This window comes from Camelus bactrianus, chromosome 32 (assembly GCF_048773025.1).
Source record: "Camelus bactrianus isolate YW-2024 breed Bactrian camel chromosome 32, ASM4877302v1, whole genome shotgun sequence".
Taxonomy (NCBI): Eukaryota; Metazoa; Chordata; class Mammalia; order Artiodactyla; family Camelidae; genus Camelus; species Camelus bactrianus.
The window spans coordinates 1,022,805-1,045,597 of NC_133570.1; the positions used below are offsets into that span (position 1 = coordinate 1,022,805).

General features: G+C 55.9%; 1 long non-coding RNA gene across 1 annotated transcript; it reads left to right on the plus strand.

Moving 5' to 3' along the window:
- Positions 1-19,054: 19,054 nt before the first annotated feature.
- Positions 19,055-22,793, plus strand: LOC141575787 (uncharacterized). The gene is made up of 3 exons (XR_012503599.1): positions 19,055-20,496; positions 20,932-21,288; positions 21,387-22,793. It is a non-coding gene; the product is annotated as an uncharacterized LOC141575787 (long non-coding RNA).

The following is a 22,793-nucleotide window of genomic DNA, read 5'->3' on the forward strand; positions in this document are numbered from 1 at the left end:
ATGTCAGGTGACCCTGGATCCTGTTTAAGTTCTGTGGGGAAGGCTGACTTGCTTCAGCAGCGGCTGACCTGGCTGGGTCGGTGCAGCAGATCCCTGCCCTTGCCGCGTGGGCTGCAGCTCAGTTTCGGTTCTCGAAGGCTTTGAAGCGCTGTGTGTATCTGTCCCTCGTGTGCGCCGTCCGCCGGTCAGCCTGGGGCTGGTCTGTGGTGTAGACGGTCTTCAAAGCCTTTGGTGTGCTGACTCGTATCAGCTCACGTAGGCAGGTTAGGGTGAGCCCGGGAGTGGTTTGGAAACACCTTTATAGTTCCCTTCCTCCATCTTCGTCTCCTCTGCCATCTCCCCGACCCGTCACGCCTCTCGGGTGCCCCCTTCTCGCTCCTCCCTCCCCAGTCCTCTGCCTGGAGGCCTAGTGCTACAGCTTCCCCGCTCTGTGTGCCCAGTGCACACCCACGGCTGGGGTCATGCCGAGGGCAAGCGTGCGGCCCAGGGACGCTCATCACGCCTCCGCATGTGGTAGCAAGGCCTCAGGGAACCCCGAGGGGCCAGAAGAGGGAACCGTCCAGTGGGCTTCAGGACAGCGCTCGATGGGACACTGCAGGAGCCAGATGGTCGTGCACGTGTGTACTAGTCACACGCAGCGGTGTGTGCGGTGTATTGAGTGGTGGGGTAGATGATGAAATGTCATTTAGGACACGGTCCCATTTAGGTATAAATGAGGTCGCATAAATCACCTGCGTGTATGTGTGCTTCTTTAAGACAAAGTTTAAAAATGGAGGAGATGCGGGGCTGTTACCAGTTAACCTGACTGATGGTAGAATCGTGGGTGATCCTTTCTCTTTCTCTGATGCCCTGTGTTTTCTCATCCCCTCTCCCTGCCGTCAGTGTGCGTTACTGACGCAGCTACGCAAACGGGAAGCTTTTAAACGTTGGCTCTGTTAGCTGGCACCCTCCTCCCTGGGTGCGTGTCTGGGTGAGACAGGCCCCCGGGCCCTCCCCTCTGTGACGTGCGCGTCCAGCAGCTCTCACTAGCACGGCAGAGGCCACGGAAGCTCAGTTATGCTGGACAGCAGACGTCCCAGCACAAGGCGGGTTTCAGATGGCGCCAGCAGTCCTGTCTGCACATGAGCCTCAGCGTCCCCTGTTTTCATCGATGGACCAGAATGATCTAAGTGTGAATCATCCCCTGCTAATTTATACTTGCCTTCAGAATACATTAATTCCCTTTTTAAATGAGTGATTTCATCTCAGGAGAATTATGTTTTTAAAAAATGTCTGCCTGGGCAAATGTTTAAAAAGTTGGGTTCCCTGATTCACACTCACTGATGGAGGGGCGTTCTGGGGGGGCAGGGGGACGCGGGTGGGGCACAGATCCAAAGGCCCCTCCTCCCCACAGAGCCTCCCGAGTGTCCAGTCCACAGAGGCTGTTCCAGAGCCACGGCTGACAGGACATGAACCCGGCCAGGGACACCTTCATGGGGTTGAGGAGACATCCAGGCAGAGTCCGTGAGATCTAATTTAATGGCTGTTCTCCTCATTAAAGGGGAATCTCGAGGTTTAGGCTCAGAGGAAAGTCTTCTTTATGATAAATCAAAATCACAAATCACTTGTATTTCTCCATCATTGATACGGCTCCATGGAAACCTTTCCTCTCACCTGTGCTTCTGTTAATAAGGGCTTGAAGGAGATGCTCTTTGCTGCTGCCAGGTCAGGGCACTGCCCCTCACTGTCCCTTGCCCCCACGCCCCCTTCTGATCCCAGGTCACCGGCCCAGGCGGCTGACGCTGGGGCGGGTGGGAGCCGATCCTGCACTTGGTGGCTTTGTGAGGTCACCATCGTCCGCCTGTACCCCCGGGCCCCCCTTCACCTTCTCCATGTCCTATTGTTGATGGTGAAACGACACTCACAGCACACGCTGGGACCTTCCTGCAGTAACACAGCGAAAAGACACCAGCAGTCAAAACGTGTGACCATCACATGCACCTGGGTGACAGCTGCTACGAATGGGCGAGAGTTCCCATGACGATGCACATTTTCGTCGTGTTAAGGAAGGAGAAGTGATGCCAGCTCAGGATCATTTCCTTTAATCTCAGGGAGTGTCATTTCCTTCTGAAACTGTCAGGGAGCATCGGGTCAGGCAGCTGCTGGCCTCGCAACCCCCGCGTAGACGCGAAAAATCCGCCCCAGGGGTGGGTGGGTGAGGAGCCAGCTCAGGAGCTGCAGCCCAAGGCTGAGGATCCACCCCTTGGAGTCTCCGTCCTCATCCCCACCAGCCTCCCTCCAGGGTTCAAAGCCCAAGCTACGCGTGGGGCGCCGGCCCGGGATGGCTAATTAATCGAGCACCGACTTCCAAAGGTGTGTTAAACAGAAAAAGCTGAAATCCCACAGAGTAGAGGATTCCAGGCTCGTGGACGCTGGCCTTTACCCAGTGGTGGACGAGCAAGGGCATTGGGGCACGTGTCCCCTTCAGTTAGGATTCGGGGTAAGTCAGGAGCCCGTGGGAAGGGGCGAGTCCTCGCCCAGCGTGTGAACCCCGGGCCCCCCCGCGCGGAGACGTTAACACGATCCCTCCGCCCCTGAGGGGTCTCAGCCGGGAGGCCGGAGCCCCACGGCACAGCGCCTCCCGAGACGACCCCGCCCTGGGGGAAAGCCGGCTCTGGGCCGCCCCCAGCGCAGGGCCGGTCGGCGCGGGCGCCGTCGAGGCCCCCTTATTAGTCGTTACAGGAGGCTACACGGATCTCAGCCGGATGATTCAGGCCATTGGGGTAAAAGGGTTGTTTGCACTAAGGGGGCTCCGAAGGGGAGGAACACGCGCCACCAACTCCCACAGAACTCAGCATCCCTGGGCCCGGGCGGAGGGCCAGGGGTGGGGGAAGTGTACCAGGTGTGACCCCCGCCTCCCTGCCTAGGATCGTCCCAGGGTCCCCGAGACAGAGCCCCGCTCACAGCCAGGCCTGCCCAGTGCACGCTCATTGACGAGCAGCTGCTGCAGCGTGGATGAAGTGTCACATTTTGATGACATAATCACCTACCTTGATTATGTAATTAGTAAAAAAAAAATCCCATAATTACATACTTAGAACCTGAAATTATTTACAAGAGAGGTGCCTTTTTGTAATTTGAGCCATGATTTGTAACGCTGAGCCTTGTGAAATCCTGGGTAAGGCGCGGAGAAGGCGGTTTTGCAGGGCTGAAGACCGACGCCCTCAGCAGACCGGGTGCTAACACTTTCTTCAGGAATCAAAAGAAGTTTGGAGTGTGAGTGAGAGCTTCAAGTTACAAAAGCCAATAAATTAAATAAATAGAAAGTGGTCTTGAAATATGCTGCACAAACTGCTAATGTGTCACTGAGTGTTTCAAAATCATTTACTTTGCAAGAGATTGTAAAACCCTCAGGTGTTTTTCAAAGACAACGGTTGGGAGTTTTCCGAAATATCTGGAAACAGCTGTGAGTGTGTGTGTGTGCGTGCGTGTAACTCCTTGAGTTAAAGCTACTTTGCACGCAGCCGGTGTACACGAGCGAGCGGACATCATTTAATAGTCAACTCTGGGGAGCTTGGGGGTGTATTTTGACATCTCTCTTGGAGGAAGTTCTGCATCAGGAGCAGTTTTGAAATCCTTACAGTCCAGCTCCATAAATTAGGGCCCTGGGGAATCAGGGGAACAGATAATAAAAGAATGAAAAGGTAAATCCTGTTGTAGAGGGAAGTCTGGGGACTGGAGGAGGCTGCGGGGCGGGGATGGGATGGGGCCCTGCCTGGGGGCTGCGCGGCCTCTGGGTCAGGGTCTCGCAGAACACCCGTCCTGGGCTGACCCTGCTCTGGGGAGGAGCGCACGCTTCCTCGCTCCCTCCCCCACCCCTCGACCAGGCTGGGCAGTTCTGCTGCCTGCCGACCTCTCCCAGTAACCCTCCAAATCTACGCTGGGAATCTTTCCAGGTCAAAATGAAATAGGTGACCTGATTATTTCACAGCATCAACTTTTTGTTGTAAAAAGATGTAAAACCAATGTTGATGTACCAGAGAAAGGTATGGGGTGGAAAGAAGAACTAGCACGTGGGCTCATTCGTTAAAGTTTAAGTGCGGTCTTTTCTGATGGCTTTGCAAGATTGACCGGCGGCCAGCTGATGGGAGGGGCATCCTGTGGGCAGAAGGCTGGGCCGGGGGTCCTGGAGCTGCAGGAACGTGGATCACGCTGGGTGATCTGGGCAAATCCCTCTTTCCTCCCTCCCTGCCTTCCGTGGAAAATAAGGGTTAAGGCTGAGTCCCGACTCTTGGACTGTTATGGGCAGAACAGAAACCGGTCCCAGAGGTTGAGGAACTGAGTGCGGTAAGGGGCGGGGGGGCGTGGTGCCAGAGGAGACCGCCTCCCAGGGGGATTATGTGGGACCTTGGGGAAGCTTCCAGGTTCCACAATACACAGAAGAGAGGCCTGAGGGAGGATCTAAATCAGGTGCTGGTGTAAGATGTGCGAGAGATCAGCAGCCTGACAAGTGTCTTGAAGAAGGAGCATTTTATAAACAACAGCTTTTTGTGTTTTTTGTTTTCAGAAATGACAAATTTTGATTGCAAACATGAAGGACAGATACTTCTTTTCTTCTTTCTGGGTTAGTAGAATATTACTGATGTTACAGAGCCCAGTGAGCTGAGCTTTACGAACAGAGCATGTGACTTCCTGCCTTTGCCAGGCGCTGCGGCTGGCTGCCCCAGAGCTGCCCCCACCCCCTTCCCCCTGCAGCCCCCAGGCAGACAGGCTGCAAAGTCAAGTACTGAGCTTCCCACCTTCCTTTGTGCCGGCCCGGTCAGCTCCTCACCCCGGTCAGCTCTCCTGTCCTCTGCCCACACGACCCGCAGGCGGCTTTGTCAGCCAGGCTTCTCCCCCTCAGAGCACAGCGCAGGCTCCAGCCCTCGCGCCTCCTCCCGCCTGGCTTCCTCTGGCCTCTGCTAATGAAAAGGAAGCCTCCTCCCCGGCCCTCCTTCACACGAGGTCATCAACCCATTGTTAGATGTCTTTATTTAGAGAGCTTTCCTGCCCAGGCCTGCTCCCAGGGCAGGAAGGTATTGATGCAAAACCCATCACTTAATGGGCCTGGGCACTTAATCAATGAGGCAACGTGGAGCCCTGTGTGACTCAGAGGTGCTGGGAGTGCAGGCGAGGCTAGAAGAGCATCCAGAGTGGGTGGAAGGGCGGTTTTTATTTTTGATCCTGTAACATCCACGCTCCAGCAATCGGCAGCCGACTCCATGTTGTGTCGGCATTGCAGCTGGAGTGTTTGCACAGTTATTCATTTCATAATGCCACATTCCTTCAGTAAATACTCACCTGCCTGCTACATGCCAAGCACTGTTCTAGACACAGGAAGAGTGAAGAAACAGTTCAGATCTTTGCTCTCACCGAGTTTATATTCTTGTGATGGAATAACTATGGTGGTGGTGATGATGGTGATGATGATAATGATGGAGGTGACGATGATGGTGGTCCTGACGGTGATGATGGTGGTGATGATGATGATGATGGAGGTGAAGATGATGATGGTCCCTATGGTGATGGTGATGGTGGTGATGATGATAATGATGGAGGTGAAGATGATGATGGTGATGGTGATGCTGATGATGGTGGTGAAGATGATGATGATGATGGGGATGATGGAGGTGAAGATGATGGGGATGATGGGGATGATGATGTATTGGGAGCAGCAGCAGGGGAAGCAAACAAATGGAGCAGTCGTTGAGGAAACACTTCCATAGCACTTATTATGTATCAGACACTATTCGCAACATCTTGCACGTGTTAACTGACTCATAACACCTGAGGCAGGTGCTCTCATCATCCCTAATTCATACATGAGAAGCTGAGGCACAGAGAGGCCGAGGTCACACTGGAAGATGTGATGCTGGGATTCAGAGCCGGCATCTGGTTCCAGAATCACTGGGCTCAGAAACTATGTTCTAAACAAATAGGCAAATAATTTCAGACAGCGACAAGTGCAATGAAGAAAATCAAAGAGGGCACTGTGAGTGTGACCTGGTGCAAGGAATCTGCACGAGACAGAAAGTCAAGGGTGGTCTCCCTGAGGAGGTGATACTGGAGTTGAGACTGAAAGGATGAAGTTTGTGGGAACAGTGTTCAGGCAGGCGGAACACCAAGTGTAAAGGCTCTGAGGTAGGAGTGAGCCTGGCCTATTCAAGGAACAGTAGGAAGGTCGGAGAGGCTGAAGTGGAATAGACAGTGGGTAGGGGACACTGAGTAAGAGAGCCAGGCCGGGGCCAGGCCACGGAGGGCCCCCCAGGCTATAGGACACAGCATGGGGCTTACCCTAAGTAGATGAGGAGTCACTGGAGCTCTTGGAGGGAGTAACTTGAGCCACTCCGTCATCACTGAGCCTGGCCTGCGGGTGGAAGCAGGGGTTTCTGCGGTACCCTGGGGGACTGATGAGCAGAACGTGCTCTCTAGCATTTATAAACAAACACTGTGCAGGCCAGAGCCCTCTGAGGTTCTCATGTTTTGAAAAATCACTTTTAACAAACCGGTTCCCAGTAACTGGTTTCCTGGCCTGTCCCCACACACTAGTGTGCTAGTCAGGGACAACGTGTGCATCTGAGTGGGTCCCAGCTAGCCAAGGTCAGGTCCCGGGGTCGGGACATCAGATCCAGTTCGTGCTTCTACACCGCGTTCTCTATGCGCAGGACCCGACAACCTCCCAGGCCCTTCCGGGGCTTTGTGAAGGGTTTATAGACAGAGGCAGCTGTGCCCGCGTGAGTCACCCCTGCCTCCCTGGAGGCCTGAGTCAGCCAGCACTGACTTCTGCAGGCAGCTTGCAGGCGGGGTGGGCGGCTCTGTTGTTGTGGGCAAGGCTGAAATAAACACCTCCTTGCCCCGGCTCTCACCGCCCACAGGAAAATCAATGATCAGAGGAGGAAAGCAGGGATGGGAGGGCGGAGAGGAACCCCAGAGGTGCCTGAGGTCCACGAGAAATTCATCTTATATTTATAGGATTTCTTTTTCCTGTAAGCCAGTCTGAGTTCCAGTTTCATCACTTGCTACTGAAACGGGCCTGAGCTAGAACGGTCACCCGCCCCGCCCCGCTCCCCCGCCAGCAGTAAAGTGTTAGCGAAAAAGCACGGAGAACAGCAAGAAGGAACTGTTTGCTCTTTCAAAATGACAGGCTCAATGCGATTGACGGGAAGAGAAATGTCGTTTCTTGCCCAAAGTGAGTCCATGCTGCTGCCACCAACTGAGAATTCGGCGCGGAGCCTGCCGGGGCCGCATCCGGGCATCCTGAGGCCAGACCCCGCAGGGCGCTCTAGGGGGTTCAGCCGCAGAGGCGAAGTTGGCTTTATTTTCTCTTCTTCGTGGTCCCTCTAATGGTCTTTTTCAACTCTTGCCATTATTTTGCATTTCTACTTTCTGCTAAAATACACTCTAGTATACAGGCTCATTAACCCCTCTTGCTACTCTGGGCTTGTTTGATGGGATGTCCTGGAGCTTAAGACCCTTCCCAGGGACTGAAGATGCTCAATCAGGGCTCGCCGAGGCCCTGAAAGTTGGTTCCCGGGGAGGCTGCAACACGCCCGTCTTCATTACCCAGCACTCCAGGCTGGGACCGAGCACAGAGTCCCATCGCCAGGGCCGGGGCCTCGGGGAGGGCCTACTGTCTGCTAGCCTGTCCTGTGGAAGTGGGGCACGTTTCCTAACCCCCACACAAACCCTGAGTGGAGGGCAGAGGGCGGTGCCTGGAGGCTGCCCCCCGCTCTGGCCAAGTCAACGGCAGGTTCAGGGTGGGGGGAGATGCCCCCTCTGTGAGGGTCCGAGTGTAGGCAGGGAGACCCTGACTCTAATGGCGGTCTTTGGGTCAAAGGAGAGAGACTTGCTGATCCCTTAGGATATGATTCTCATCAGACTAGAGGGGCTTAATGCCCCTCTTTCTGGGGTTTCCTTTCCCCCCCTGTAAAGTAGGGGTGTTGGAGCAAAGGCATTCAAACATTCAGCAGATATCCAGGGACACCACAAGCTGGACACCAAGGTGGAGATGATCCTTTGTTCCCCATCAGCATGGAGCTGACAGCCCGCAGGAGAAGTCTTACGTTGAACAAATAATCACAGAAACAAATATGGAATTAGCAACTGTGATACGTGCTAGGAAGAAAGTAAGACAGGTCCCTCAGGATAGTATGAAATATGGGATGGAGACAGAGGGGTGGTGATGGGGATCACCTGGCTTTGATTTCCAGATTCCAGGGGCTAGAGATGACCCCACCCAGCCGAAGCTTGGGAGATATGTCATGAGGGAGAGTTAGGGCAGCCTGATTTGGCAAATGAAAATAAAAGATGTGCAGTTAATTCTGCATTTTAGGCAAATAATACATGTGCTTTTTGGTCTAAGAGTGTCCCATGAACTTTTTAGGACATATTTATAATAAAAAATAATTTTGTCTGTCTGGAATTCAAATTTAAATGGAGATCTTGCCTTTGTCTGGCAGCCATGGGAGAAATTTCCCGTCGTCCCCCCCCCCCCCCCCCCGGACCTCCCCAGCCACCTTCACACCAGGAGAAGCAGGTGCCAAGACAGAGAAGAGCCTGATCTGGGGCTGAACTTGAACGTAAATCTTAATCCTGATTGGTCGTTTGCACCAAAATGGCTGTTTTAAACCCAAGTGACTGGGTTACCTGATGATCAAATTAATGGGGGAAGTGGGGCTTTTAGAGGCTAGTGCAATCCAGTTACAGACGAAGGAAGATAATCACACTGCACATTTGAGTGGGGCTGAATGCTTCACACACATTTGTTGTGGAGCATAAGACACCTCTGTTTCCTGTGGGATGTGTGACTGCAGACCCTTTGGAGACTCCGGATCCCAGAGAAGGGCGCTCTCGACCGACCACTGCTCTGAACATTTGTCTGGGCTTGCTCTGAGGTCATCTACAGCCACTGCGGGGACCGAAAGGAGGTAATATTTTATGTAAATCATTGTAGCATCCAGCAGGGACTGGTACCCACTAGGCTGGGGGTGGATTGAGCTCAAGGCTCGAGCCTCCAGGCCCCAAGGAAGAACAGCAGGTGCCTCTTGTCCTCCATGGGCCCCCCAGGCGTCTGGAGGAAAAAGAAAATGAGGGACGTTTGCCTGACCAATGGGGGCCAGAGAGGGCGTTTGGTCCTGCCTCCTCTTCACAAAGGACCTGTAATTTACATCCATGACGTTATCTCCTGATGAGGTATTATGTTTAATGACAGATACACAAAGAGAGGGCAGAAAGAGAATGACCTTCAACCTGTATCCCATGACTGGATGTGATAACTGGCAGGGTTATAAATTGATTTATTAAACAAGTTCTCTAATAACCCTGGAAATAGAACAATCAGAGACCTCTGCATATTTTGGGGTTAAAATTATTCAATTTATATGTGACCCCCCCATTCACACTATCAGTTAAATTTGATTAGTGATTTAAAAATGAAAAAAAAATACTTAGCAAGAAAACCCACAAGGTCCCACAGTTAATGCGTCTGTGTGTGGCTGTGTACAAAGAATTTAAATACAGAAGTTAAGGGGGAGGGGAGGAAACTCAGATGACTGAGTGCTTGTCAGCCTTAATGTGTGACTTGACACTGCCACTTCTCTGATGTCTTCTCACCGTCCCGAAGAAAAGACCAGGAGTTCCTGACTCTCTGGCTGCAATTTCTCTTCTCCCGTCAGACTGGAGAGTGATGAACTACACGGGTTGCATGCCCGAAATGTTTAATTAGAAGCAGACCTGGGTGCTTGCTTTCTAGATCACCCCCACCCCCGAGACTTGGGCACAGGTGTCTGTGTGCGTCTGGGCTTCCTGGGACCCTCTCAGGAGCCGCCTTTCAAGGACAGACTCGGGCGCCTGCAGCACAAATGATGCTCATTCAGAAAGACGGAGTGGATGTCTGAGTGCTGAAAACAGTACTGCGTTCCTGGACTGTATCGTTGCGACAACTTCGTCTTTATCTGATACTCAGGGGGACAGTTGTTCCTGGAAGTGAAAGGCGAGTTAGAGGCTACTGCGCCCATAAATCATCCATAAACAAGAAGATCTGACCTCCCGCAGTGGTCGGACTTCTGTGTGTGCGAAGCTGGGGAATGCTCGTTTTAAATGTCTCAGCAGGACAAGAGTCAGACTGGCTCTGCACCCCAGCTCTCCTGTCAGATGGCAGCTTTCCTGCAGGAAGTCTGGGTCCAGTGTGCACACTGAGAAGAGGCGTCCTGTGTCTGGCTGGTTAGGGCTTCATGGGTGCCCCACGGTGAGTGTCAGCAGGGGGTATCAGAGGTCTTGGAAGGGAAAGGCTGTTTCAGGGAATGGTGTGGTTGGACCACACCACTACCTTGCAGAGGGAGGACAGCTGACACATGGGTCTTGTGAAATGCACTAAATGTCCTGTCATGGTGACAAACATAAAAGCAATGACTGTTAATGAGAGTCCAGCAGCGCAAAAGCTACTTAAAACATCATCAAACATTCTTTGTGGGCTTCCCTGGCTGCTGTGGCATAAATGTTTCAAGAAGCAATTTCCATCTCCCTTCCAGTTGCAACGGACTTGTCTTTTTGTTTTTAAATTTCAAGTGTGTATCATCTGATAATTCATGGATCTCATGGACCTCAAATTCCAGTTTGTCTGAAATCATTGTCTTGAATTTCCTTCCTAACTTTGTCAGTGATCACCTGTACCCAGCTGAACTCCCTTTCTCGAGTTTACTCTCATTCATCTTGAATTACTTATACATGAAAAAGGCCCTCAAGGCTTGGGAACATCCTCTGGGCCCACTCCTGGGGCAGTACTGCCCCCAACGTCCAATCCTCTGCTTCGTGCTGTAGCAAAAGGGCACCCAAGGTTTAGCGGGATACTTGTTTCTCCATAATAGACTACAATTCCCAGCCTCCCTTGCAGCAAGGTATGGTCACATGGTGAGCTCCAGCCAATGAGGTGAGGGGAAATTATGGGTACTATTTCCGGTTTTCCCTGAAGCCCGCTCTCCCTTCCTCCGGAAGTGAATGAGTGTGCTGCCATCATGGATCCCGAGGAGGGTGGGGGATCTGCCAGGGCTGGTGGAGCAGGAGGCAGCCCGGGCCTCCCATGGCGGGGTCACCGCATGACGGTCCACAGCCTATGCCGGGACTGTGGATAACAGGGAATTCGCGTTTTGTTGAAGCCACTCTTTTGGGGGCCCCGTCACTGCAGCTGAATGTGTCCCCTGAGGGATACACCTGCTCACACGCGAAGCCGCACGGACCCCTCGGCCCAGGTTCCTGCGCCCTCAGGGAGGCGGGCTGGCTTGGGCCTCGTGGAGCCAGGGAAGGTGCTGAGCGCGGTGTCCGCGGTGCGGGAGGAGGCCTGGCCTGGCGCCTGAGGCTCAGGAGCGTCTGATCGCGTAACTGAGTCCTCCGCCTCTTCCCTTCCACCTCCACCTTCTGTTCTCCTTGGGATGCAAAAGCCTCGGATAATAACGACGGACATTCAGGGATCAGGCACCGTGCCAACGTGTCGTGTGAACGACCTCGTGGATCCTCACGAGGGTCCCGTGGGGTGGGTGACGTTTCAGCCCCCGTTCTACCGATGTGGGAACGGGGGCCCAGGGACCCCCAGTATCAGCACGGAGCTGGTGAGGGGGCAGCGCCGAGCCCCGGTGACTCCGCACTGGCAAATCCTGTCACTGCCCGTGTAAATGCAGAGGGAGCTGGTGCCCCGCCTCGTTTCTGGCGGGTTTCTTTCTTAAAATAGCCCCACAGAACAAGCCATTGGTCAGTCCCAGCTGTTCTCAGAGGTTACTTCCAAGGGGCTTCTCTTGATCGCCCCCCTTGTACTGGATGTGGGACACCAGCTGACCTCTGAGGGTCAACAGGAGTGGCTGAGAGACTGGGACGGCCCACAGCCCTTGGGCAGGGCATGGGGAGATGGGCCTCAGGGCCCTGACCAGCTCGGACCCACCACCTCCTGCTGCCCAGGGTTGAGGGGGCGCAGGACAGTGTTCAGCACCCACCTGGGGCCCTGGGGGGCTCGGGAGCTCCTGCTGCTGCTTTCCCTCCACCCCCACACCCCACTCTGCTTCTGCTCCTTAGCGGAGCAAAGGGAGAGCCCCCGACCCCACCACAGGGTTCCCAGCCAGGGAGTTGAGGAGAACCTAGGACAGACCCCATGGGTGGGTGAGAAGCCTAGAAGCGTGCCCCCCAGACCGGTGGGAAGTTCTGCCAAATGCGCACTTGCAGGGGCTGAAGGGTGAGCCTGAACCAACAGGTGATGCCCTTGCTGTGACCTTGGGGTCCACAGATACATCCTCCAAAGTCGGGGGGCGGGGCCCCGGCAGCATCTGCTGACGGAGGGACGACGTAGCCCCCGTGTCCAGCAGGCCTGCCCTCGGCCTCCACGGGCCTGGAGCCGCCCTCCCGGGCCCTTCCTCTGCACCCGAGGTGGGGCTGCTCCGCTGGGCGGTGACCGCGCAGCCCTCCCACAGCTGCAACCAGCAGCTGCTCGAGTCACTTAGGGACGGTTGTGTCCCTGCAGCGTCCCCGTGGGCTCTGTGCCCAGGAGGCCAGGAGGGGCTCTCGTCCAGGGAGCTGGGATTCTGGGCTGAACACACTCCGTCATGACGGCTGGTTCCGGATAAGACGCGCGTGAGGTGTGAGCCTCAGTCTGCGATCTTAGGTTTGCAAGGAAACAGCACTTCGGGTCGCTTTTCCATAACTGAAGCTCATCTGTCTGAGGCTCCGCTGTGTGTCTTTGGTGGAGCATCACGTCAGCCCGGTCAGGGTCCGCTTTCCCCTTCCCCTGGTGTTGCTCCAAGTCCCGCAAAGGTGAGGGGGCAATTTTTTTCTTATTTATGTCCAAGACCTCCCCTATTCATTGATGTGTTTGGCAAATTTCCAGATGTATGAGTATGAGCTGAGTCAGAAAACGCAAGCCCCTCGCCGTCCGCCTGCGTCCAGGATGTGCTGGGGGCCAGGCTGCGGCAGCAAAGGTGGCCGGTCCCTCGTCTGGTCGGGTTAGGTCATTGTTCCAACCCTGACCGCCGTCCTCCCGACCACTCAGTGGGCGCCCCAGGTTCCTTCACATAAACTCACTTTCTGCCTGATCTGCCCAAGTGCCCATCTGAGATGCTGACCGGTGTGTGGGGCCACGTGATGCCGTGACATTGTGGGTGAGGGGCCCCTGGTCTGGGACGTCATGACTCCCATTAATCCCTCAGACTTTGGTCCTCGCTGGTCTCTGTGATTCCTCCTCCTCCCCCAGGGCGTCCCCGGGATCCACGTCTCTCTCTGCACCCCCCCGAGCCTGGGGACCGCCAGCTGCTCCCTCTTCCTCCGGGGAAGCCTGGGGACCCCAAGATCCGTCTCACGACTCTGTGTGGATGCTCCCCAGACAGCTTCTCATCACCTGCGCCAGGTGCCGGGTCACCCAGAGCGGCCTCCAGGGCTGGTGGTTCCGCTGTGGGAGGTCCCTGATCTGCCGGCGGCAGGACGACACTGTCAGGAGGTGACTGGTGGGTTTTTGCGTTGGAGCCTCGCTTTACCCCCTCTCCCCTGCTCGTTGCCCTTGAGGCGTCTGCTCCGGGGGAAGTTCTACAGGAGGAACAGAGAACAAAGGAATAATATTCCTGTTCTTTAGGGTTTTTTTTCCCTCCTCAAATACATTGTTCTGCCGTAATGCAGAGAGAGGGAGAATCACTTCAAAGTGGGTTGTTTCCCAGCCCCCAGACAGGTGGAGATTGCCTCTAGGTTGGAGAAGAGAAATAATCCAGGAGGAAGAGGAGAGACACCAGGAGGGGCCTCGCACCCAACACTTCCCCGAGTTGGCTCTGAAATGGAGAGGGCCAGGCGCCCCTGGTAAGTGTGGGGTCTAAGCACTGAGGGGACTTGGGTTTGGTTCCTGCCTGGGATTCTGGAAGCACTGACCTCACAAGGGACCCCACGCAGCCAGAGTGAGAATGGGGGTGGGGAGAGGAGGTGGCTGGTGGGGCCTCGGGGCAGAGAGGACCAAGGACAGACCTTGTGGTCCTTCACATCCCGGTGTGCGGGGTAGAGCATGGATCACGCGGGGTCCCAAGGAGGACAAAGTCCTACAGCGAAGAGGGGGCCGGGGCACCAGGAGAGCGGGCGGGGTCAGGGGATGTGACACCAGGCACACTGAGCATCGCAGGAGCCGACCTTGAATGGGGACGAGCTTGGTCAGCAGATGTCAGCATGCGAGGTGACAACCGAGAGCCCCACCCCCGCCCCCGTGTGAGCCAGTTTAGAGGCACCTAATAGGGGAGGGAGAAAAAGTCTCAACTGCGTAGAGAAAGAGTCTGCCCTGAGCTGACACCATTGCGCTGGAATTGAGTCGGTGTTTTCTGCCATTAGCCAGAGCGAGGGCTCTGGAGAGAAACTGTATTTAGTTATAAAAGAACCAAGTTCTGTCACACACTTGGGCTGAGGGCTTAGAAGTCCATGTGAGCTGAGTGTGCTTCGGGAGAAGCGGTTACGGGCAGCGTGACAGATGTCAGATCTGCTTTAGAGCCAGCAGATGCAGAAACAATTTTGCTTCTTTACCAAGAAGTGGGGTTTGCCCAGGGCTGATGGCTGCTCTGGGCCTGACGTCATCGTGAGTCTGGAGGGCGGGGGCGGGGGGACATTCAGTCACCTGAGGGCGGGCGAAAGGCCGCCTCAGCCCAGTCCCCGGGAGCAGCTGAGCCGGGAGGAGGGGGGAGAAGCAGCGGACGGATGGAGGGAAGAGGAGGCAGAGGGCAAAGGAGGGAGGGAGAGCTGGGCTGCGAGGAGGGGCGCGGGGTGGGGGAGCCACGGGCGAGGTCCTGATTTGGGGGCACCTGCCCGGCTCAGGTCTGGGGAGGAGGCGGGGAGCTTCCGGTTGGAGGAGGAACCACCAGCAGAGCTTTTCCACCCGCCACGTACAAGGCTTCAGGATGCGCTGCTGCCTTCACTCACTCAGGAGAGCTCTGTCATCATCCGCTGTGGCCCTGACACTGCTGACAGATGGTGCCGAGGAGGACAAGGACCTGCCCTCCTAGGAAGCCGACAACAGACAGTAACATGAGAAGGAAGCCAACACGATTTTCTGCAGTGATGATGGCTGCACCGGGAACAAGACAGTGATGAGGCGGACAACCACGTGGGGACCGCTGCCACGGGGTCAGAGAAGGTCTCTGCGACGGGACAGCAGCGCTGAGAGCGGGAAGGGGAGAAGGAACAGCCACGCGGACGTGGCGGGAAGACCGTTCTAGACAGAGGGCAGAGCAACCGCAAAGCCCATGGGACAGGCTGACGCGTGGGGCCTCTGACAAACCGGAAGAACCTGAGCGCCCCCGACACCACGTGAGCACTGAGCACGGCCCCCAGGCCAGGTGGGAGCCCGCGGCGGGGCCGGGTCAGGTTCTGCCTAGCAAGTCCTGGTGACGAGTGTGAACCTCCTCCTCACTGCGGGGGTGGCTGGAGGAGTTTGCCTCCATCAGACCCAGACCCCACAGCCTGCCTCTTGAAGCTGTTTTCTGCCACCTGCTGGTGTGCTCCCCTGCCCTCCGGCTTCAGGGGTCTTTCTCTGGAACATGCGCCTCCTCTCTGGGGCCAGCTGCCCATGCACCCTGTAGAGGTACTTGGGTCTCTGGGTGACCTGGGATTCTGTGGGAAGCTGACAAGCTTCTGTGGACAGCAGTGAAGCTTGATGGCCAAATGCCGACCAGAAGGGAGACCAGGCTCGATGGGCTCTGAGGGGCGCCTGGGAGGAGCTGTGGGCTCCCCTCTGGTCTGTCCTCACCAGCGTCCCCACTGACCGGGTTTGCATCCAGAAAGCAGAGTCCCTGCCTGAGTGCTGATGCTCTGGACCATGTGACTGGGGCAAAAGCTGCCATGGCACTGAGCGCCAACCTTCCTATGTGTAAAATGGGGGAAATGACATGAAAACCGAGAAGACAGCAAGGAGCAGCAGAGCCTGCCTGTCGCCCCTCAGTAGCCCGTCTTCTCACCCCCGTAGTCACAGCACGTCTATCTGGCTGCACAGCTGTCTGCAATGCCAGCTGTGTTTTCAGCGTTCACTTCATGCTCCACGCATGGTCCATGTGGCTGATTTCTGAGCAACAGCCTATGAAGAGACCCTTAAAGGAAAGGGTCCTGTCATGTTTCCCAAGTGCTAAAGAGCATCGTTCCCACAGTCACAATAAGGAAAAGGCAGGAAGTATGCCCGTGAGAGAGCGGAGGCTGCAGGGCCACTAGCCAACCTGAATCTAAGGAAGGCAGCCGCCTCCAGGGAGGGGCAGGGATGCAGCCCTGGTCTGTCGGGGTCAGAGCAAGGGCAGCGCAGGGCTCCCATAAGTGCATTTCTTCTGAAGTGTCCACAGGTTTCCAAAGGCTCAGGGTGGGCAGGCCTGTGAGTGCAGACCCTAGAAGCCAGGCACGTGGCGAGGAGGGTGCAGCCCCTCGCACATGCTGCTCCATGGACCTGCTGCTCAGGACAAAGACTGGCGGCAGGATGGGCGATGGGAGGAAGCCTCCCTCTGTGATGCCGTTCTGGGAGAGCGGCATGGCTGTCACTGCAGGGAGGAAACAAGCCCTTCCCAGGTCCTCCCCCCTCACCTCACTCCTGGGGCACAAATGTCAGGCAACTCTGGGAGATCAGCAAACCCTGCCATCTCCACGGCAAATGGGTCTCTGCCCATTATGACAAGGGGAAGGGATCAGAGAGACATCCTTCTGAGAGAGAGAGAGGAAAAAAACAACCACCCTGGGTGCAGATCATAAGGGTACCTTCTGCTGATGGAGGACAGGAAACTTCCTCAAAGACACATCAGACTGACAAAGCGAGTGTGGATGACACGGTGGCCAGTGGGTCAGGGTCACTGTGAACGCCTCATTTTCAAGACAGCGACAGGGAGCCTACCTAATACAATCAACTGGGACAACAGAGAGGGTCCCCATCGCCCATCATGAAGTTAGCAGGCACTGAGTACAAGTCGCAGCAGAAGGCCCCTGGGAGAGGGACGAGCGTGTAGAGAGAGACCTCCACGCCACAGGCTTATAAGTAAATCCTAAAGCTGAGGGTGGAATAGGAATATTGAGAGATAGCCTCTTGAAACTTAGTCCCCACTGTAGACACAAGGTAACACTAGAGGAGTGTGAAGGCGGGGGTGCGCCGCCAGCTCAGCTCCTGTCTGGATGAATTCACCCCAGCCCCAAACAAAGCCCCCTCATAAAATGGGAGGCATGTACATTTCCCGGTGTAAATAGTATTGCCTCCATTTCTACTGTCCATTCCCATGTCCACCTTTCAACCAAAAAGTCCAGGACACAGGGAAAGACGAGGAGGAAAAAAAATCCACTGTCAAGAGACACAGCAACCAACACAAACAGACTCAGGTATGACACAGGCTGTTGGAACTAAGTCAGTGAATCTAAAACAACTCTGAGTAACATGTTAAAGCCTCTAGTGGAAAATACAGAGAAGATGCACGAACAAATAGCAGAATCCAACAGAGAGGTGGAGGCCAGAGTGTAAGGGAAAGCGAACCACAGGAACAGAGATGCAGACCCTTCTCACGGACACATCTGTGCACCTGGCACACAGCCAAGAACAGGGTGAGCAATTATGAGTAGGTCAGCAGACATTAAACAAACTGGAAAACACAGGGGAAAAGGGAACTAAAAAAGATCTTTGGCCCAGCTAGTGTTCAGCAAACTGAATTTACGTGAAAAGTTTACCAGTATTTTGTTCGTAGTGTGCTCAGAGAATTAAGGATTGAATTTTTTTAAAAAACTGTGAATGGAACAGAGAGAAAACACAGCATGAAGAAAGAGAGCAAGGACTTCAGAGTCATCTTGCCTTTAATACCCATGCTGGCTTTGCCACTTCCCAGCCCTGGGCTCTGGGCAAGCGACGTAAAGCTTCTGAGCCTCGATCGCTGTAAATCTGTGAAGTGTAGTTACGTGCAGAGTGGAGATGATCACATTAAGTCTCTCCGCCGGGCCAGGGAGGGTTCCCCTACTTTACAGTGACAGCACTTGTCGGGCAGGAGGCAGGGCTGACAAGAGGGAACAGGAAACGTGGGGGGGGGAACACGCTCACTCCCGTGACTGCAGTGACGGCCTCACACGGACACTCAGATGCCCCAGGCGATCAGGAAGCGCCCTTCACTTTACGCCAAGAGGAACTCGGTGAAGCTGGGAAAGGCAGAAAATAAAAGCACAGTGGACAATTCAGGGACTTCCTCAGAAAAGCCGAGCACCCGCAACCCCAGGCCGCGGCAGCTGAACACCGCCCTCGCCGGGCACAGCTTTCCCGCTGATGATCTTTATGTGGAAACGACAAAGCGGGGAGCACCTGGGGGCGACCTGGAGCGCTGGCTTCCGCCCCGGTGTGTGGCCTCATCAGCCCGGGGGGCACGTCACTGCACACACAGTTTGCCTCTGAAGGCGGCCCCGGGAACAGGGCCTCTGCCCGCGGTGTGGTCTCTGCGGGGCCTCCGACTGTGGCGGGGGGGATTCCATGCCTGAGTCTGGGCGCAGGGCGAGGAGGACCCGTCACTCACAGAGCCCACTGTGCAAACCGCAGCCTGTGGCTCGGGGCGCACCCTCGGGAGGGAGCCTGTGGGCGGGAGACACGCGCACTTCCTCGGGAGACTGAGTGGCCGGGCATCGGGCTGCAGAGCTGTCGCCGGGGGCCCCCCCACCCCGGCAGGGGGGCGGCTGGTCCCGGTTTTCCCAGGAGGCGATTTCCAGCCCAGCTCCCACAGCTCCTCTGTCTGGAGGGAGGAGCTGAGTGGGTGGAAGGCATTTCCAAGTCACAGCATCGCTGCTCACAAGTGGCCGGGGCTGGGCGGCAAATACTTGACAAACTAAAGCCAGCATGTTACCCGAGGAACACACAGCCGGCTGCCTCGCCTGCTGCCCTGGACGGAGGACGGGTTCCCTTCCCATCTATCAATTTGTCAGTGACTTTGTTGACAGGGATGTGGGTGGGAGGCGGTCACTCAGTGACAGAGGACAGCAGGGCAGGGTTTGCCCCTGTGCCAGCCCTGCTCCAGCCCCAGGAGCTGCAAAGCCACGTGCCGCCCCCGAGAAGCGCCCCCCCAGACTCCTCGGGGTGGGAAAGGCACTGGCGGGGCTGCGGCAAAGGCTGGGGGGACGGCTGGTGCTGGGGTTCCCGGGATGTCTGACCTCGGGGTCCTTGTACAGGTGCAGCAACTCCTTCATCCTGTCAAGTGCGCCACGTGCAGAGGACGCCGGGGGAAAGGCCGGTCTGTGAGACGAGCCCAGCGTCTCGGCTCGGAGTCTGGGGTTCCCAGCATTTGGGCAAAGTCGCTACCGCAGCGTGTGCCAGTGCCACGTGCGCTCACACTGCTCCCGAAGCCACGTGTGTACTCAGACGTTCACTCTCCGCAGTAAGCCACACGGTGTCATTACTATTATTCACGTACGAGGAGGTGACACACAGGGAGGGGAAGCGCCCTGGCCAGGCACAGGGGCGGTGGCGCTGGAACGTGGCTCTGAGGCGCCGCCCCGCGTACCCGTGCGCTCGGGACACCACCCAGCGGGACGGCGCCCTGGGCCTGGGACCTGTCGTATCAGCTTACGCTGCGGTCACGACCCTGGGGGTCCTGGCTCTCCCGGCAGAGGTCCCGGGGCTGCAGCCAGAGGGTCACCACTGGCTGGTCTCAGCCGCCCTCGGCACCCCTCGCCCAGCTGGGCTGGGAGGGAGGAGGTGAAGGCCTGCGAGGCCCAGCGGGCGCCTCTCTTCAGCCCGCAGTCTGGGGGTGGCTCCCCATCTCCCGTCCCCCTGGACCAGCAGGCTGGCGGGCAGCCTCCCTCCCATCTCAGCACGTGAGCACTTTTCCAGACGGGGGTCGTCAGTCTGCGATGGGCCCACACACGGCCGGGGCAGCGGGCAGGCGCTGCCCACGCCGGAGGGAGAAGGGACGGGGTAGGACAGTCCTCACCTGGAAAAGCTGTCTGATCCCGCAGAACGTAGCCATGTGTGGGCCCGGGCCCCTCCGCACCGCTCACAGCCCAGACCCGCCGTGTCCTGGCTGGACTCGACGTCATCGCTCCCACTGCCCATCTGGGGGCCGATGTGGTGGTTCCTGACCCACTCGGTCTTGTCTCTGCCTCCCGTGGTGACCAAAGTAAACTTAAGGCGTTTTTGTCACTTCCCTGCCAGGTGCTGCAGGCTCTGCCGCCTAGGGGGCCCCAAATCTCTGAGTTCAGAGCTGCTCTGGATGATCAGAAATCTCTTCACCGAGAATGGGATTACTTCCCACAGGCCCCACGGCACCAGCCTGCTCAGGCCACCCCGGGATGACGGCTTTCCAGATGTGCCCGGTGTCTGATCACAAAATCGCATCACAGCCCGACCGCCCAGTGTGACTGAGCCAACTGCACAGTACTGTTCAGGAGGCTTGTCTGGGGACGATATTGTTTCCTACTAACTTCTGAGCAAAGATGGATTCTTCCCATAATGCAGTCATAAGACGTCATAAGCAATAACTCTGGGTTTCTTGTGTGAGTTGTAAATTATCTGCTAAGTGGATAGAAAGCAGTTTAGCCCGTAATGCCTGGTATTGTCAAGGAACACCAGGAAGCAGAGCCCCCACCTGTTCTCAGGGCTGCTGTTTCCGTGGGCTGGGAGCCCCGGCCCTCGTAGGACAGGGGGACCTAGTATTCCCTGGTGCCCAGACTGGGACGGGGACACTGTGTCAGTCACCTGCTGCCACAAGAATGCTGCATCACGAGTCACCCAGACCCCTGGTGGCCTAAGCCACAGCCTTTGTCCTCAGGGGTCTGCAGACCCGATGAGGGTCGGGTCGGGCAGGCTGACTTCGCGGGGCGGCGCTCCTGGTCTCGGGCCGCCCTCGTGAGTGGGCAGAGGGCTGGGTACTGCCTGGTATGGGCTGAACGTGGCTGAGGGGTCTCTGTGCTTTGCGTCTCTTACCCCAGGGGCCGTGGGCCGGCCTAGGCCTCCTCCCACAACAAGCACAGGGGATTCCGAGGGAACAGGACGCAGCAGAGGGCTCTGGCGTCCAGCTTGGAGCTGCCCCACAGCCCCTTCCCCTGCAGCTAGTGGCCAGAGCAGGCACGTGTTCAAAACTGAAGCCAGGGGAACGCGTGAGGATGCTCGAGCAGGGGAAGAGCTGAGAACAGCAGCACGACCGCTCATGGGCTCAACCTCAGACTTTGCACCTGGTCCCCAGATGGGGTCAAATCGCAGGTACCGGACAGGACTGAGCGACAAGAGGGTCATCACAGACACTTAAAATCCGGCTCCACCCTGAGCTGTGCCACTCCCATCATTCGGTGAGTTAGTGTGAGAGTGTGGGTGCGTGTGTGAGCACACGTGCGTGTAAAACCTCTGCAGTTATCTTTCGTTTGAAGCAAGTGTGTTTTCATTACAGTTGACCCTTGAACAGCTCAGGTTTGAGGGACGCAAGCCGCTCGTGCAGCTGACAATCCGTGTCTAACGTTACCTCTGCAGCCATGGTTCCACATCCTCGGATTCAAGCAACTTCGGACAGTGCAGTGGTGCTTATTTATTGAAACAAATCCGTGTATAAGTGGCCCCACAAAATTCAAATTCACATTATTCAAAGGTCAACTGTATACATTTTGAGGTATTAATGATGTTTTTTGTTTTTATATGTCTGTATGTGTAACAAAAGTGTAACTTTTTCCTTTATAGTTAAAATGCTTGCCAAAATAATTAATAGTTTCTTAATCCAGTCTAATACCCAGAGTATATTCTAATTTTTCCAGTTGTTCTCAAAATGTTATCTGCATTGATGTGTTACAGCCAGGACCCCTCAGTACTTTGGAAACATGATTAATGGTCAGGACTCAGCCTCTCGTCCTGCCTTGCCAGTAGGACTGACTTGTCCTCCACAAGCCCCCCAGTGCTCCACTTCTCGGGAGCCTGACAGCCGCTGAGGGTGGATGAATGGCGGATTTGGTAAGGCATTGTTTTATAAACCTGAGAAGAACTGACTGTTGACACAGGCCAGGCTTATAACTGAGGGGAACCAACAGGTGAAAGGTGGACGGACAGGATGTTCACCTAGTGCCAAGGTCCCCCACCTCCACCCCCACCCGCACCCTGGCGATTTCCTCCTGGTCACAGAGAGAAGTTCCACCTGCTCCCTGGATGACTGGCCATTGTCACCTGATCCAGAGCCATCTCAGCATTACGGATGCGCACCCGGCTCCCTGTGTCTCCTGACAGAGTACAAGGAAGTGAACTGTTAACATGTTCGCATGTCAACTACTCCACAGTTTACAACCTGATTTGTTTGGAGGTGTCCCTTGGCTTTGAACATCCCTCGAAATTCAAACAATGGACTGGACCTGGGCTTATTTAGATGACCCAGACGCCAGGATCCTGGAGGGGAAATCAGTCCACTGAGTGTGTGGGAAAGGTTGAGGGGTGGTGGGAGGTGCCTGTCCCCATCTTGGTGGACACGGACCCAGAGCTGGGGTCTCCTGAATCCCGTCAGTGCCCTCTGTAGAGACTGCATAAATTTTACTCCTTTGTAATTTGTGATGTGGGATTGGAAGGTACAGGAGAACAGGGTTTGGGGAAACATAAAGAAGTAAAAGTACAGCTAGTATTTCAGACTGGCTCTTGAGTGTGGAGACAAGGCCTGGGGCAAAGGAAGAGGGAGAGGGGACATAAAAACAGAGAGGACAAGAGACTGAGGTCTCAGTAGACAGAAGGGGCGCAGCCGGACCCGGCGGGCTCCTGGTTAGAATAAGCCCCTGGTGCGGAGGCTGCCTGCGGCCCCTCCCACAGTAGGAAGCTTCTCTTCTGC